The following is an 18,923-nucleotide window of genomic DNA, read 5'->3' on the forward strand; positions in this document are numbered from 1 at the left end:
AGAGATGCAAAGAAGACCTAACATACCCAGAGATATGAAACAGAGATAAGATGCGAGCCCTGAGAATCTATCATCTATCCATCCATCCATCCATCCATCCATCCATGAATATATCTATGCATGTATGTATCTGTCTGTCTATTATTATATCATTAAACTAAGTCAAGAAAATAAAATCCAAATCTTCTTTTCATATAGGTAAATTTTGGTCAAATAACAGAATGAGTCTACCACAAGCGAAAGTCAACCTCAGGATCATAACAAAGAAAAAAAGAATAAAAAATGAGAAATATAAACCTAAAAGGAACAAATGAACAGGACAAACAAACAGAGACTCATGGACTTGGACAATAGGCTAGTGGTTACTGGTGGGGGGCGAGGGGATGAGGGAGGTAGATGGGGTTAAAGGGGTGAAATATGTGGTGACATTAATGAATTAAAAAAAAATTCTCTTTGGCCACAAAAGGGAGCATATAAAAAAATATGTAACACACTGGTTTTAGGAAGGGCTAGTAGTTCTATAAATAATATTTACAATAATAATAAACCTCTTATAAGCTTGTATAACTCTATGAAAAGAATGAAGAAAATGTACGAAAGAATTAAGTATACCTTTGAGTTATATTTTAACATTCAATTCACACTTCATTATGATGAATTAGTTCTTAGGAATTTTTCAGAAGGTATCTTAGGAAAAGTCCAGACGCCCCAGCAGTAATTTGTTTGTATTAATGTTTAGTTAATGGCTTTTGGAAGAAAACAGAGCCTGACCATAATAAGAACATATTATAGTCTGCTATCTTTGCCATCAGCAAAATTTGTCTGGCAAAATAAAAAAGAGGTAGATACATAACAACTTGTGTAGGGAACGCTTGGAGAACATGAATGATTCAGCATGATGACATATTTGTCTTAAGTCTAAAATCTTTTATGAAGTCCACCTACTCTCTGAATCCTTTACCTCCCTCCTGAACACTGTTCTCAGAACTCACTGTGCATCTCAAATAGACTGGATCCCTCATTGATTATTACCAAATACCTCAAAAATATGAATGAATCTTTAAATTGTTTACTGATTTCTCATTAAGATACTTTACTTGATTTCTCCCATAATCCTAATCTGTCCTGACAAACACTATTCAAACTCTTCTATTCATTCAAATTGTGACCAATCTTTTGGCAGAGGTCTAATTATTCTATCTCCTCTGCATAGCAAGTGCTTTGTACATGACAACTGATAAATAGTATCTGGATAATTCTGTTTTATTACTACTGGGGTCCCAGTAGTGAGGTCCTTAGAATTCTGCTGTTCAGTTCTGCATTCCTTAAAAGAGGTGCCATTATTTTTCTTATTAATCACAAGGTATATATAAAAACTAAAGCTTAGAGACCGTCCAAAGTTACACAATTAACTAGTAGATATGAACATAAGTTAGGCTCCATGCTTGTCACATTGTCCCATTTTGTCTCAAAAGCTCACATGAAATAAAAAGGGCACTTCAGGATATTTGTCTATGTCATGGGAAAAGTGGAAATGGAAGCTTTAATAGTCTGTTCTTCCAATGGAATTTGCACACTTCCCTCCATACAAGTGGATACTCAAATGGCCTATTCTTCCTGTCCTATCATAATACATGAGCCACCATTTGAGAAAGAATTGGAATCTCAGCAAAAATATTTGGAAGATGCTCATGAGTTTCATAATGCTCTTATTTTTCCAGATTTATTTGGCCTTCTTCTAGTAAAAGAATGAATTAGACATTGTTTCCTCATAATAAAACTAAAAAAATATGTTTTCCTGATGCGATCAGCCTTGCCACATTCTGCTCTTTGATGATGGTTCTATTGTAGAGTTCATGGAATTTAAGGCAAATAAATCCTTGTCTCGTCTCCTTCCTGTCCACACCAATTTTTTTTTTCTACAAACTAGACTAAATTAAAGGAAAATGACTGCTTTATTTTTCACAACTAATGTGGACTGCAACTCAGGATGTATACTATTCTCTTAGAAGAGTCAAAAACAGGTTATTTTATCTAGTATAACAGCTAAAATAAGCAATATTCATGGAAATAAATTACAGCTTTTAAGTATGTTCTATGTTTCAGGTCCTGTTATAGGAACTTTATATATTTATTTACCATTAATATTCAACATGAGTCTATGGTTGGTATTAGTATCAACATTTTACAATAAAAACACTGAAGATGAAAGTGATAACTAACACAGGGCTAGTCGATGGCAAGTCAGAACTCAGATTCAAGATGATCTACACAAAATCCAGTTCTTTTCAATGATATTTCACTGAGAAATTCATGTTACTGCCTTGAAACTCTTGCAGCATCATGATAAAGCAGAAGAAAGAACATGTACCCCAGAACTCAATGTAGCCTAGTAGCATAGTGTAGGGAAAGAAAGTATACTTTGAAGCCAGGTCGCCTGGGTTCAAATCCTACCTCCATTGTTTACTTTCTACATAACTTTTTAAGTTATTAAACTTCTTTGCTTCAGTTTCCTTATCTGTGATATAGGGGAAGTGATAGTAATATTTGTTCATTATAAAGTTTAAACAAACAGTGGCAGGTACAGTAGAGTAAATAACATGTTTGCTCTTATATTTTACCCCAGGCACTCTCTGTACAAGAGATAATCTCATTGTTGAGCTTCAAAAAAATAAAATAAAATCTTGAATTCAAAAGTAAGATTCATTACCTTAAACCCTGCTATAGTCATATACATACACATTCAGATTAACAAGAAGCAATGAAACATATACACTTTTGTTGAACTTCTTTTCCGATGTTTTGATTACAAAGATAAGATAATAAATATTGAGAAAAGAAAAACAAATGTGGTTGGAAATTTTAAAGTAGGTGTGTGATTTTCAGCCACCACTGTAGGTGTTTCAAATAACTCTCAGACTTTAAGCATCGTACAAGTCACATTCTGAATTATGGAACAATTTTTTTTTTCCCCAAAATGCTCTCTTCTCTGAGTTTCTAGAAATCTTAAGTAATTTGGCAGCTTGTCATATCTTGAAGGTCAGGCTGACAGCAATGGACAAGCTCAATTTCTTTCTGATTTCCCAAGGAGTTTCATTGATGTACTTTATTTTTGACGTGTGATTAGGTCTCTCACATTAATAACAGGATACAGACCATCTGCAATTCTGATTATTAGTCTGCCTTAGAAAAATGAGGAGGATTTATTTAACTAGTATTAAAGAACTAATTTGAAATTCACTAGCAATTCATTTTTCCGAGGTTACACATTAGTTTAGGGAGCACTGAATTTGAAATCAGCCTGGGTCCTTAATGCACAGGGGAAATCTACTAAGAAAATAAATATAAGTAGCTTAAAATACAAAAAGAGAAAGTTCTTAATTATAATTATGCAGACATTATTTCCTGAGAGTCTATCAACTGACTTAATGTTACATTCTTTCCTTGGGGAACATTCAAGCAGATATCCATCTGTAAGTATTGATGAGGATACAGTGGAAAGAGTACTAATTTTAGAACCAGACCAATATAAATTGAAATCCCAGTATTGCCTTTTACTAAGAACCAGATCTTAAAAAGCTTATTTTCTTAATCTCCCTTATTCTGTTTCCTTACTTGTAAAAATGAGAAAAAGAATTTGTGGCTTACAGATAACTTTCTGCCTTTACAGCTACCATTCACTTCCTAGCTCTCACCCTTGTCGCTGATAATATCTCTAAGGGTGTGTATGTATGTGACTGTAACTATTCTGTAATACTGAATTTTTTTCACATATGTACATAGGTTTAATGCAAGAATTGAAAGAACTAATGTCTGAAAAAGCCCCTGTACTTGATAAGGAATAATAATATGCTGGCCAAAAGAAAACAATATAGAAAAAAAAATAAGATGGAAAACTTAGAAATGGGGCATGGATTGGTAGTATTTTCAGTAAATACATGTATTATACAAGAATAAATTATTAGGTTTCTGGGAAATGTGCATTCTAAGAGTTTTGCTATATGGTCATGCATGCATGACACACATTGTTTTGCAGGCACACATACGAAATCTCTGGAGACTGAAACACGATCAATTAAAAATCAGAGAAGAGCCAGTTTGGACATTGTTGCTAAAACAAAAGTACCATACTAAAGTTTTGGAGGAGCCTGCATGGGAAGAAAATTAAATCCTATGTGGAAAAGGGTCATTATATTATCCCCTGGATTCCTTTTTTTCCCACTGGACTTCTTGCTCCCTGTGAAAATATTCCAAGTAATTGTGGATGCCTATGGACTCATGAGTCCTACTTACTGGCATTGCTTTGGATAGAAAACCTGGGCTCGGAGCTGTGGCATCAGTCTTTTAGGAGACTACGAGTTTGGTGGAGATTGATGGAGCACAGAGAGTCTGCTACTTCATTAGGTTTCCATGTGCCTGGCTAGCACTAGGGAGGACTCAGCTGTGTCCCAAGCACTTGGGAAAGTCCACCAAACTCTGAGACACTGAATTCTTCTCCTTGTATTTGTATGTGTGTATGCATGCACATGCATACACACTAAATGAGAAGGGAACCTGGGCTCCAAAAAAGATCTATTTGGCAGAAAAGAATAAGGAAGAAGATGGAAGGAGTGTTTTGAGTGGACTAAAAGGAAAATAGTCATCCCAAAAAAAGTTATGATGCTTCTGACCGTCCATTGCCTAATAGAGCTTTATCATAGTTGCCTTTGAGAGTCAATTATATATAAAGTGTCTTTTATCCCCTAGCTCAGACCATCATTTTCCATTTATTTTAATCTATCAGAAACATTTTAGGAGATAGCCAATTATATGTGATCACTTGGGCATTTTGTGAAATAAATGTTGAGACCCAACATGCCCAACATAACTCTTTCTGGCTTTTCCTTTTTTTCTCCTTCATTTTTTTTTCAAGATTGAAATTTTCCCTGATTCTGTCATTTAGTACTTATTAACTTGTCAGTAGTTCTTCCTTTTTAGAAAATACTGCATTTTATTTCATTCCTGGAGGCAATGTTACCCGGGAGAAAATATTTGCAAAAGCACTACAATATCCCATTTTTATTCTCAATTGCTACTATTCATACAGTTTTCAGTCAGGACTGATGCCCTCTGGTAGAAACAATCATCATTAATATGTTCATTAATCCAGATCATGTTAACTATTGACATCTCTAGAAATCTATCTTGTGTGAACTCCCTTGTGTCCACTAGAACATTTTATGATGGCTGTTGAGTTATTACTCATTTTAATTCTTCCTAGTAGGTATAATGACATTTACTTAAATAAAATTATGGTCCATCTCTCTACTTCACAGTATTTTAGCTTCTCTAGATTCCATTTATTTTACTGTAATAATAAATTACAGAGGAAGAAAAAATAGTAAGAGATGAAAGAAAAGAAGAGTGACACCAATACTGATAAGAGTTAACAATTTCAAAGCACCTACTATGTGCTAAGCATTTGGTTAACTATACCATATTCAATACCTACTCACAAATAGCATATTAATTAGAAATAGTAATTTTATTTTCATGTTTCTGATGAAGAAACTCAGATTGGGAAGGTTAAGTGATATTATTAAGATTTTAATAATATAACGTACATCTCTGCAATGTACAGAAGTGGGTGGGTCTGGACTTCACATAAGAAATTGTGTTTTGTGTCATTTCATAGCTTGTGCTTTTAACCTTTACCTTGGATATTGAGCTATCTCTGGGTCTTTATATCATTCATTCAACATTTCGGTCCTGGGTAGAAGCACCAACTTGCCAGATACTATGGGAGTGTTCTTCCCATGGTACATGCAGGGCTTAGCATAATGAAAAATGTTCTAACATTCTTTAGGAACTAACTATAAATTGGTTTATAGTTAGTTCCTAAAGGATTGTCTACATTAAGTAATTTTTGTTCAAATACACGATAATGTCATTTGACCCGTAAGCTCTGAGTCTCATGCACATTTATACACTAATTGGCTAAGATTAAAATATTCATTAGTTAATCATTTTAACATTGACCTAGAAAATACTGTTTGGTTTTGTTATGAAAGAAAAAATTGTGGGAATGTTTTATGTTTACAATCTCATTGATGTCAATCATTTCTTTAAAATAATGACATAAACTAGTAGTGTCTTTCATTAAACAGTAATATGCTTGGATATTTTTCATAACTGGATAAATTTCTATCACATAATACTTTTTATAAAAGAGATATATTCTTCAAGTTTTTTACATTAGTTTCAGATATTTAACATGGCAAAGACATTTATGTAACATACAAAGTGATCACTCCAATAAATCTAATTCTTATCTGACACTATACACTGTTATTAGAATATTACTATCTTCTTTATGCTATATTTTACATCCCCATGACTATTTTGTAACTTCTTAATCTTTTCAAAGTGAAAAATAAGGCCAGAAAACCTGTGTTCAAACATATTCTTTGCTACTGGTCAACTTTGGGATCAACACCACAGCAACTCCTCAGTAAAAATGAAACTAGTCAAACTAAAGAGCACTTTTCAAGTAGAAGAGATATCTTCAAATTTTAGTTAGTGAGCTAAATGAATGGGGCAGATTTATCATAATAGATTTTAAGCCTCTTTGCACTTGTATTCCTGGGCTATGCCACACAGACTGAAAAGGAAAATCACATCTTTATATTACTTATGGGCCTCCTTTCTGCTAATTTGACAATTGAGGTCTTTAAAAAGGTTTCAGTGCAAACTGAAATCATTACTAAATTTCACAATACAGCTGTTGCAATTGATTCTCCCCAGTCACACTCTTCAGTAAAGCTAATGAATCTGATAAAACCTTGTAGGTGTTGCCAAAGAAACAATACGTGATTTAAAAGATATACAAAGTTCTTATACAAACAGTCAATTGAATGCCTACAATGACCAAATTTCTGGCCAACACACCAGAAATGTGTATAAATGAATTTAAACACATATATTTAATGTTTATTTTAATAATGTGTTGTTTAAGGGCTTTCATAAATAGCCCTTACAAAGTAGTTATGAAAAGTTTTTCTCTCTTAATAAAAATAAAAATAATTACAACAACCAACATTAACTTGCCTTTGCTGAATCAAACTCATAGTGAATGATTTATTTTGTCTTCATATTGACATGATAAATAATTAATGTTTTCCCCCTAATATTGATATCATTAAACTAACCTAAGGTATACATGTCCCCAGCAGCTTGTTGGTAAAAATGATGCCTTGGATATTGCCATTCTAGGAAAACAAAGAACAATAAACGATTTCCAGAGCAATGCCTGTTTTTTATTTCTTTTGTTTCTACTGCATTAACTCAACCACTAGCCTCCAGTTTCATTTAATTTTCCCACTAGTCTCTAAAACTCAGATTCAAATAAGTTTTTCCCCTTTCCTGCTTTTATACACGAATCCCAGAAATATATAAGCTCTAATTCCAACTAAACAACCCTGACATCATTCCCAGGGGCCAGATGGCTGGATATTATTATCCTTACTATAGATGCACAGTAACAGAAATTCAGTGGGTTAAAGTGACTTGCTCCAGTAGAGCTTTTCTGATATTTTTATATAAAAATCTGCCTAAAAGCCCCCAAGTGAATGCAAATGGAGAAAAAAAACCTTCAGTTTTTATAATTCATACATCTAAGGTTTTATTGTGCATTATTTTAAATTAGTAATGACATATTTAAAAATTGTCTTACAAAGTTAATTTAAACAACACAGAGGTCTTTTGAATTTAACTAATGACCTTACTTTAGTCACTTTTGGAACTTTTCCTTTTTCTGGATTATTGTCATAATCTACTAACTGATCAAGCTAACTCTTGTGTCTCCTTATCCAATAAATTATTTTCACTTTCTAAAGTAAGAATACCAAAATATCTCCCTCACCGACCACACACAACACACAACACACCACACACACACACACAAATACACACACCATTTCTGATCACAGCTTAATGATGAATGCTTAATTGCCTTTGCAGATATTGTTTTCACTGCAGAAAATACCCCCAACCCAGATATGTCCTCCAAGATCTGGGTGAGATATTACTTCCTCTATGAAGATATGTATAAATCAGAACTCAATGATTGAAAGTGACAGAATATCCAAACCAAACCAGCTTTAGCAAAAGCAATTTTGAGCTCCTCATCGCTTGTACTCCACTTTACCTTAATTCTATCTTGATATTAATCATTATCTTGGAAGAAAAATATGTATTTATTTTCCCAATGGAGAGTGAGGCCCCAAGTCAAAGTCTGGTACAAAATATGAATTCTGCGAGTACATTTTAAGTGAATTTTATATCCAAGTGTTCTTATAATCGAAGAAAGGAATCAGAAATGTATCTTGTCTTTTAATATATTGGGCTTACACAGCATGATCTTTGGTTTACTACCCTTAAATAATTGTATTGACCTGCATAAAACTTTAAATAGAATATTAAATTTATGGAAGGGGAAGAAAATGATATAGGAGAGAGAAAGACAGAGAGAAGCTCTGTGACAAACTCTAGAACGAAGAAACTTCTGTGTCTGAACTGGTAAGATGACAGGAGTGCTATTTATGAAGTACAGTTTTCTATAAAAATAAGCTCATATTGATTTTGATGACTTTTTTTTATACTCCAAGCATCTGGTAAATATTATTGTTGAGATAAAGCTTGGTGCCTCAATCCAGATGGTAACTGCAGTTCAGTGGGTGAGCCAGACCCCTTCTGAGTCAAGAACCCTTGATCATAAAACTCAAAATAATGAACATTCACCAAGGTCTTGTGACACATTTTTTTTCCATGTTTAGGTTTACATGGTTAGATCCTACAAGGAAATAGCCAAGAAGAACCTATCATGGTATTTATCAGGCAATATGATGCACTTTTACATTGTGAGAATAGTTATAACAGTTTTAAGTTATGTCATACGAGTGTACATTCTGGATGTACATTTTATATTTTCCTGAGAACATATGTTCTTTTGGAGGCCAGATATGTATAGAGAAATATTAAAGTTACTTTGAATGGTGACAGAATAGAAGTTTCTCTATTTTAACACAAAATATAACATACAACAATATTGATAAATACTTGAATTTTGAGATATTTAAGTTTAAAAAAATGTGTTTTTCTTTCTCTCTCTGAATATAGCTATAAAACCTGGACAGAATAAATATAGCAGCTGTTTTAGAATTCTGAAAACTAAAGAGTAGCAGACAGATTGAGGAAGAAGACAAAAATTCAAAGTAAATAATGAGATTATTTTTTGGTCCCTCTCTGACGTCTCTCAGCCTGGACTGAAACCAGCCACAGACCAAGAAGTGGGCCTTAGACCAGAGAGGGGTGGAAAGGAAGCGGTCTAGCTCTCATGTGAGGATCTGGAACAACATCTCCTAGTGTTCATAGAGAATGAAAGATATCTCCTGTTTTCTATTACTTTTCTTTTCGCCTTCCTCTTTTGCCCAAGACAGCTCACAGACACTTAAAGTTCTCATGGAGGGAAAATTCTTCTTTTTCTAGAGCAATTTTGATTTCAAGAGGGTGGGGTGAACCCCCTGATTATTTTTTCTCTAGTCTCTTGCCACCTGGCCCCAAATGCAGGCACATTTATGAAAAAAGTACATGGAGGAAAAAGGTAAATGACGCCCCAGCTTTCTGTCTGAAAGAGCATCCCCAGGAGGTCATAAAGCATGTGGGGCATCATGACGGGTGAGAAATTCAAGAAAAGACGCATCATACTGTTGTTTATGAACTCTTGGGATCACTTATGAGCTGTTCTTGCATGACTCTGACCCTAAAGAGAATTCACGAAACTTCAAGAATTGGATTACAGGACGGACCACCCCATAGTTCCCAGACTGGCCACTGGGTAGTGCACATGAGAAACAGTTCCGAATGACTCTGCAAAAGTTTAAAAAAAAAAACCTGACATTTTAAATACTAATTCAGCTTCTTAAATAATTATAAGACTACTCAAATTATCTTTTTTCTTTAAGGATGTGGATAATTTGTGGCATTTCAGGAAATTCGTAGTATTGCATTTCATGCACGCAAATGTCAATTTTATATGTGTAGCACTGTTTGCAGAAGTTCCTTAAAATTCGATAATGTTCTGGGGTCTATAGTGATATCTTTTCATTCATTCCTAATATTTTTTTCACCTTTATCAAAATATAATTGATATACAAAAACATTACACATTTGTAAGGTGTGCATTTTGATGAGTGTGGACAACCTTGATACCATCGCTACGACCAAGATAATAAACATATCCATCACTTCCAAAAAGTCCCTGTGTCTCTTTTTTATTTTTGTGTAAGGACACTTAACATAAGACCTAACCTCTTAACAAGTTTTTAAGTGCACAACACTGTATAGTAATTTCTAGAACTTATTCACTTTGCAAAACTGAAGCTTTATACTTATTGAATAAAAACTCCTTATTTCCCTCTGTCCCTATTCCCTGGCAACCACCATTCTATTTTATGTTTCTACAAGTCTGATTATTTTAGATACTTCATATAAGTGATATCATGCAGTATTTTTCCTCCTGTGATTGACTTATTTTACTGATTATAATGTATTTCAGGTCCATCTATATTGCCACAAATGGTAGGATTTCCTTCTTGTTAAGACTAACTAATATTCTATTATATGTATATAACATATTTTCTTTATCCATTCATGTGTCAACAAACATTCAGATTGTTTCTGTATCTTGGCTATTATGAATAATGTTGCAATGACATATGGCAGTGCAGATATCTCTTTGAGGTTCTAATTTCAATTCCCAACAAAATTCCAAAGATACTTTCTTTACAGAAATAGAAAAACAATACTAAAGTTCATATGGAACAACAAAATGTCCAGACTATTCAAAATGATCTTGATTTAAAAAGAACAAAGCTGGAGGGATCATGCTTTCTGATTTTAAAACCTATTATAAAGGTACGATAATTAAAACATATGATGCTGGCATAAAGACAGGCATATAGAGTGCCCAATGGTATCGATTAGCAAACCCAGAAATAAATCCATGAATATAGAGAGTCATCTAATCTTTGACAAGGGGCCAAGAATACACAATGAGGAAAGGATATTCTCTTCAACGAATAGTGTTGGGAAACTGGATATCCACCTCCAAAGAATAATATTGAACCCCATCTTCCACTGTACACAAAAAATCAACTCAAAATGAATTACGGACTTAAACATAAGGCCTTTTTAAAACTATAAAACTCCTAGAAGAAAACATAAGGGAAAATTTTCATGACACTGTGTTGGCAGTGATTTCATGGATATGACTCCAAAAGCAGAGCAGCAAAAACAAATGTAGACAAGTGAGACTGTATCAATCTAAAAAGCTTTTATACAGCAATGGAAGCAATCAGTGGAATAAGAAGACAACTTACATAATGGGAGAAAATACTTGCCAACTATATATATGGTAAAGGGTTAAATTCAAAAATAAAGAAGGAAATGTGACAACTCAATACACACAACAAAAATAACCCAATTAAAAATGAACAAAGGAACTAAATAGACATTTCTCCAAAGAAGACAATTATAATAAAAGGTGCTCAAAATCACTAAACGTTGGGGATATTAAAAGCAAAACCACAATGAAATTGGACCTCACACCAATTAGGGTGGCTACTAAAAACAAAACAAACAAACCAAAAAGAAAAAAAAGAACTACTAAAACAAATATTAGCGAAGATGCAGAGAAACTGAAAACCTTTTGCACTGCTGGTATGAAACAAAATGGTACAGCCACTATGGAAAACGGTATGGAGATTTCTAAAAAATTAAAACTAGAACTACCAGTAATCACACCTGGGTATTCAAAAGAATTAGAATCAGAATCTCAAAAATATATCTGCACTTCCATTCCTAATATTGCTAATGTACTTCTTTTCTTTTTTATGTCATTTTTGGTAGTTTATCATTTATCTTTTCAAAGAACCAACTTTTGCTTTCATTGATTTTCTCTATATTACTTTTGATTTTTATTTTATTGTTTTTGTTTTTATCTATATTACTTTTTTTCTTCCACTTTCTTTGAGTTACTTTTTCTCTCTATTTTTCTTTTTTATGTTGGAACACTATATTATTGATTATAGATCTTTGATTTTTTTCTGAAATAAAAAAGTTAAATGCTATAAATTTTCCTTTAAGCAATATTTTATTGCAACCCACAAATTTTGATATGATGCAAAATATTTTTTTGTTGGGTAGACTTAGTTTATTTTGGGTTGTTGAAGTGACAGCCTCAGTTTCTCCCTGGCAGTTGGCTGGATGCGTACCCCACTTCCTTGCCACATGGATTTCTCCACAGGACATCTGACAATATGGTGGCCACCTTCCATTAGAATGAGCAAGTGAAAAAGCAAGAGACGTCCAGCAAGACAGATGCTAGATTTTTTTTTATTACCTAATCTTAGAAGTCAACCCTACTGGTTTTGCTGTAGTCTGTGCCTTAAAAGTCATTAGATCCAGTCTCAGAGGAGATTACACAAGAGCATAAATATTGGGAGGTATACATTACTGGAAAACATCCTTGAAGCTGCTGCTGAACACAGAAACAAACAAACAAAACAAACATACAAATTAAAAAAAAAATAACCAAACCAAAAACAAATTTCAAAATGAGATATTGAGGTCTCTCAGTCACCAGTGGTAACTTAAACAGGTAGACTGATCTCTCAATATATTATCAAAGGTAGTGTCTGAGCTACAATACACTGTAGTAAAGTCTGATATGGATATGAATTCTTGGGTATTTCTGCTGCTCTTCTTAGCCACCAAAGAGGTTGCTTTCCTCAACCAGGGCACAATAGAAATACTAACAGCACATGCTTGCTTTCTGATTTCAGTATAGAAGTTGGCTCCACTCCACTTTCTTCCATTTAATTGAAAAACTTCCTTCCAGACTATTTTTACTTTCTTCCAAGCACCGGTTCTGAGTCAGGATAACACACTGCATTTCTGGGACACAAGGAGCAGGACAGAACTACTGAAACCCAAGTAACTTCTCGAAGCCACATGCAAACAGGGCTAAAAGCTTTTTCGGAGTCAGTAAAATTGCTTCCTAGAGTCTCATAACTGACCAATTCCAAGTGGACATAAGAATAGCTCCACCTTATTGTCTCCTTTAGGAAGTGCAGGACAAAGACTATGCCATGGAACCAGTTCTTGAGACTGGTACAAATCTTCTGAAAATGCTATCTCATTTTAAAGGATTATTGTGTTTCTACATTAAAAAAAAAAAGAAAAAAAAAAGAAAAAGAAAAAAGAAAGAAAAAAGAAATGAAAAGAAATTCCACCTCCCAAGCGCACATTCTATGTCATAAATGGTGGTAAGGTTCTTTTCATAATTATCTCACGAAATACTCATTATCACTCCATAAATCCTGCTTTAGGGATGAGATGTATGAGATTCAGATGTTATACAATTTGCCCATGTTAGCTAGGGCAGGGCTGAGCTGTTTCTTATCTTTGGTCTGTTTAATGCCAAAGCCTAAATTTTCCATAAGTTAACTCTATTTAAAGAGACTTAAAGTTCACATTTTAACAACATATTACACTAGCAGATAGTTCATTCTTTTAAATAGATTTTATGAACATCTATTATTTTCTAGGCATTGTGTTATTAACTGGGGATACAAACTGGAATAAAGACTTCAAAATCATTTTTTGGGAAGTTCATAGTTCACTGGAAATGGTCAACTTGTGAATAAATATTGTACTACAATGTACTAAGAACTAATAAAATATGATCAAAATATTATAGGAGTATAAAAATTTGGACAAATCGCCATAGGAAAAGTCAGTTTCGTTTACTAGGGCACCCCCCGGAACCTCTAACTTTTTGAGTTTTGATAAATTATATTGGGGCAGAGATCATTTGAATAGAATAATCTTAAAATAGTGTATTTTAAGGAATAATTGTTTTCTGATGTATCAAGTTATTAAATGAATAAATGAAGAAGCAAGTGAATCTCTGGTTACGATTCTAGCAATTACTTGAGAGGTGAATCAAGTAGTGATATAAGTTAATTATGATTATTCATATGTCTGGCTTACCCTAAACAAATAACTCTGATAAGATTTTTTAAAGATATCTGATTACTATCTAAATACGAGCAGCTCATGACATGCTAATTAGATGTCAATTGTTCTGCAAAAATAAATACAAACATTTGTAATGGTAATTGAAGTTGAACTTACTATGATTATTAATTCTAGTTTTCAAACATGTCAATTGCTGCAGCTTAGGAAAACCCCTGTTCAAGATTTAAGAGGTCCCATTAACTTATCTTTACTTGCTGATTATGTACTTTCTGTAAGATGGGCCAGTTTCAGTATATTTACTGTTTATTGCTGGATATGTTTAATGACTTGTTTCTGGAACGGGTAACTGAATGGATGGCCACCTAGAGGATAAAGAGTTCTGAAGGAAGTAAACTAAAATGTAACAGAGCAAAGGAAGTTTTAAATCTACTATCAGTAAAACACTCGTTATAGAAGAATAATAGCATACACATTTTTTCAAAGCCTCAAGTAAAGCTGATTTTCCATAATCATCTTTCTAGCTTCCAATTTCCATTCGGAATTAGCTATTTGCTTACTTGAACTTTCACAGAAGATTGTCTAAAACCCAGACATAGGCTTGTCATCCCCCTCTCCCGAGTCTTTCCTTGGTCTCAGGAACCTAGACTAGATTCATGAGTGGGGTAAAACAAACAAAAAAAGATATTTGGGTTATATCCTTTAAGTATATATCTCAATAGTACATAGAGGAAGGCAATATCTTCTAAAAAGTTTTTTTTTCCAACTCTCTTTACTATCAGATAAAACTTAGCTCTAACCATGATTGTTATCAATCACACCAAACATAAAAGGGCCTTCTGAATAGATTAGCAAGTCCCAACCTACCATTTTGCATACATAGTTATAAGTTTATAAGTTCTCCCCCCCTTTTTTTTTACACCAACATCCTTTAGCTGTCCAAGTCTAAAATTCTAACAAAGACAATATCCTGACTGTATTCCTTGCTTTGCCTATTTTTTCAAGATGTAATATAAGAGCTTATATTGGAGTCCTACAGAAGAAAACCTACCTCGGTTATATATTTATCTTTGTGCAATTAGGCAAGTTCAAATAATGTCTTGAGACAACATTTACCCATCTGTAAAGTAAAGATGAAAGTAGCCTTAATTCATAATATTGATAGGATTAATGGGTGTCCATAAAGTCCTTCATCCAAAATTTAGTACATAATAATAAAGGTTGACACTTAATTGGCTTTTGCCACATTCCATACACTGTACTAATTGACTGCGCTGTGTTAAAGAAAAATAAACTCCCCACAACACTATTACTTTTAAGATGAGGAAATAAAAACATATAGAAGTTAAATGGCTTACCGAAAGCCATATTGATAGTAAGTGGCAGAAGTAGGGCTCAAATACAAAGGTTCTGGCTCCAGATTCTTGTTCGTACCTTCATATGCCCTACTGCTTCTAACAGTGTCACCTGTAGGTAGTACTTATAACCATTAATTCTGGATTTTCCCTCCAAACATCTCCTAAAGCACTTTTCTATTAGAATTGGACATATTATAATAGAAAAACAAACTAAGGATTATGGAGGTTATGTTGATCTCATGTCTATTAAAGGACACAGCCATAATATGAACTGAGGTCTCTGTCTTCTTTAGTCTGTTTCCCATGGAACTGCATAGCTATTAAATCTCAAAGCCCCAGCAAGCCTCAAATTAAGCTTTGAATCTAAAATTCAAAGTACTAGAAGACCATTTAATTTACCTAATTATGTCAAATAAAAGACTCTATTTTAATGATCTTAAAGTTATTTTTATTTTGTATTGAGTATTTCGTTGTTTTTGCTGTATATGGAAAGGTGCTTAACTATGGAATCCAGGGAAGAGTTCTAGTTTCACAAATCAGTTAACTTAAACTCAAACATAGATATTGCACATATATACACACGCACAGAGTATCTAATAGAATACACAAATAATGGTTCAAGATAAATGGTTAAGTTTAGGTATTCATAGGCCAAGAGAATAACAGACAATTTCATTGTTTCTGGCTCCCTCTTGTTCTTTGCTTTCTTTATTATTCCTTTTGGTTAAGTAAGTTGACCTACTTGCTCAATGTATACATGGCCACAATCAGCATGTGGCACCGTAATAATTCTTTTAACCTTTTCTCAGGTACTTGCAATTACTTAGCAAGATGCTCAGTAACTAATTCACTACCTTACTCCTTCTACCTGACCTTTTCTTTCCCAGGTCTTAATACACTTTACTACTTAGTAAGTGGACTCATCATTCATCCCACCCTCTAACCCCATCTGCAAATAAAGCACTTCTTTCCCTAGATAAAAATACTTCAGAATTATTTTGCAAAAACATTCTCTGTAGCCTAGAGAATTGGCTCCCTTAAACATCATTTTTTAAGTGTCCTAAACACAGTTAAAGGCAACCTTTGTCAGCTAACTCTTAAAAGTCAAATATAGTTCTGTAGGTGTCATTGGTGTTAGGTGCTATGCTAGGCATTTTACTCATGCCATTCCAATTAACCTTTAAAAACACTTGGCAAAACACTGATTACTGTCCCCATTTTACTGATGAAGGTGAGAGAAGTTAAATCACCTATTTAGTACAACAGGCACTGTTGGAACCCCACCCAAACCCACATCACACATAATTCCAATACATGCTGATTGGGGGTCATACTGCAACTCCCCATCTGAGGGTTTCTTTCTCATCTGTTCATTGGGTAGCAGAAGGACCAGAGAAATGAGTCTCATGAATATGACTCAGATAATGACTGATGAGAGTTGAAAGAAAAAAAAAAATTAGCTTCTTTAACCCTCTGGAGGAATAATGCTGAAACATGTTCTACACTGTCTCTTAGAGTTTCCCAATGGAACTGAAACTCAGTTGCAATCAATTATAACCTGCTGAATAATACATCTTTGTTGACTCCTCCTCCATTCCATTTTCTCTTGCTTGCATCCCTTCTGGTACTTCCTGGATTTTCTTTTTTCAAACCCTTGTCTTAGGATCTGCTTCCAATAGACCCCAATCTAAGACAGCTACTGAAAAGCAGAACTGAGATACAAATCCAGGTATGTCTGTTTACAAAACCCATACCCTCCATAGTTCCCCAGAGAAAATTCAGTACCCAGGTGCTGATGATTCCAACTAGAGCAGAATCGGCATGACAATTAATGCTGACACCTTAGAAAGTACAGGATGAAGTAGGATAATGTAACTCCTGATAAGGAGATGATATCTTGGAATTACTTTCTTTTTTCCTTTCTAATTAGGCTTGTGCCAGAGTCTTGTTCTTGGTGATAAAAGGCAGGGGGTAGGGGGATCTCTAACAAACCCTTCTCTTAAGCAGACATTGAAAGGTCTGCCTTTGAAGATGTAAAAAGGATATGTGTCTGTTTCTCCATTTCTTATGTTCTTAGGTAACCTCTGTGGAGAGGCACTCAGATGTGTGGCAGCAAGGCTTTAGTTGCTCTCTGCTGTGCACTGAAGCTCATAACACAACAGGAAATGGTCCTGCTGGCCCATTTGAAGAACTGAGCCAGAAGCAATGAAACTTTACTAATATTGCTATAGGAATATTCACTGGAAGCCAACATTGTTTTTGAATTGTATAAGTTTGATGGCAAAATATAGACATACAGGCATGTAGAGAAGGAAATAGAGAAACAGAAATAAAGATATAAGGTGTGTTATTTTTTTTTTTCTTTCTGTCAGTAATTCAGAACTGAGGACCTGCTCTCATAAGCTTCGAATACTTTAAAAACATCTTTAGAGCATATTTAAAATAATTTGGAGAATAATAGATAATAAAAATGTTTCTAAAGAATATCTGTACCCTAACTGTATATTTCTCAGTATCTAATCTATTTGGGCCATAAGATACCTATAGCAGAAAATACAAAAATCCTATTTTTGAGTAAGAGAGAAAAAAGAAAAATGTCAGGTGAGCGTGGGTCTCCAGATATAGCATGAAGAAGTTTTGAGTGAAAACAAGAGTGTTGAGGAAAAAACAGTTATGATGTACAGAGCCCACATTGGGGATAATGAGTCTGCTTGGGACAATATAAGACCCTTGGCCTCAGATTCAAAACCTGAGAAGTACACAGTAATGACTGTAAAGATGAATTTGAAGACAGAGGTCCAAGTTCAAATTTTGGTAGTGTCATTCACAAACAGTAGCCTTGATCAAATTTGCTAACCTGTCTTTACCTTCTTGAGAATAGAGATAACATGACTAATCTTATAAGTAAAACATTCTAAAAAATTAGAGACTCATAAAAACCTCTTTTTATCATTTCTCCCTGTGGATAATCAGATTCATTCATTACTCAAGGTTTAATTAAAATTCTTATTAATCCTAATAGTAATAGAGTTAATAATGTATTTTATAATATGCTTTTATTTGGCTATAGGATATATCTTACTCTGTGTGAAAATAACACGGAGTTAATCAGAGAAGTGATATTATTACAATTTTACAGAACATATCCTCAGAGATCTCAAAAGTGCTAAAATGTTCTCAAAATATCTGAAACCAACTAGTAAATTGAAAAATGATCTCATAAATGCCAAGAGCTGATATATGAAATTTTCAGTTAAAAGTGACCTTAAGTAAAAGATAGTAAGAATAAATAACATGTACTTGGTCTGCATCATTCAGAGAATGACCAGTAAATTTCACAAGGCTTTGATATAATCTTTACTGTTTTTTCTTTGTTTTCGATGGTAAAGGAAATATACAATTGTTAAAATAAAGAAGATTCTGAAAAGAGAATAGCAATTCATATTTTTATTTCCTTTTAGCATTTTCTTCTGTGTGAGAAGACACGTA

This window comes from Rousettus aegyptiacus, unplaced genomic scaffold (assembly GCF_014176215.1).
Source record: "Rousettus aegyptiacus isolate mRouAeg1 unplaced genomic scaffold, mRouAeg1.p scaffold_m13_p_14, whole genome shotgun sequence".
Lineage (NCBI taxonomy): Eukaryota > Metazoa > Chordata > Mammalia > Chiroptera > Pteropodidae > Rousettus > Rousettus aegyptiacus.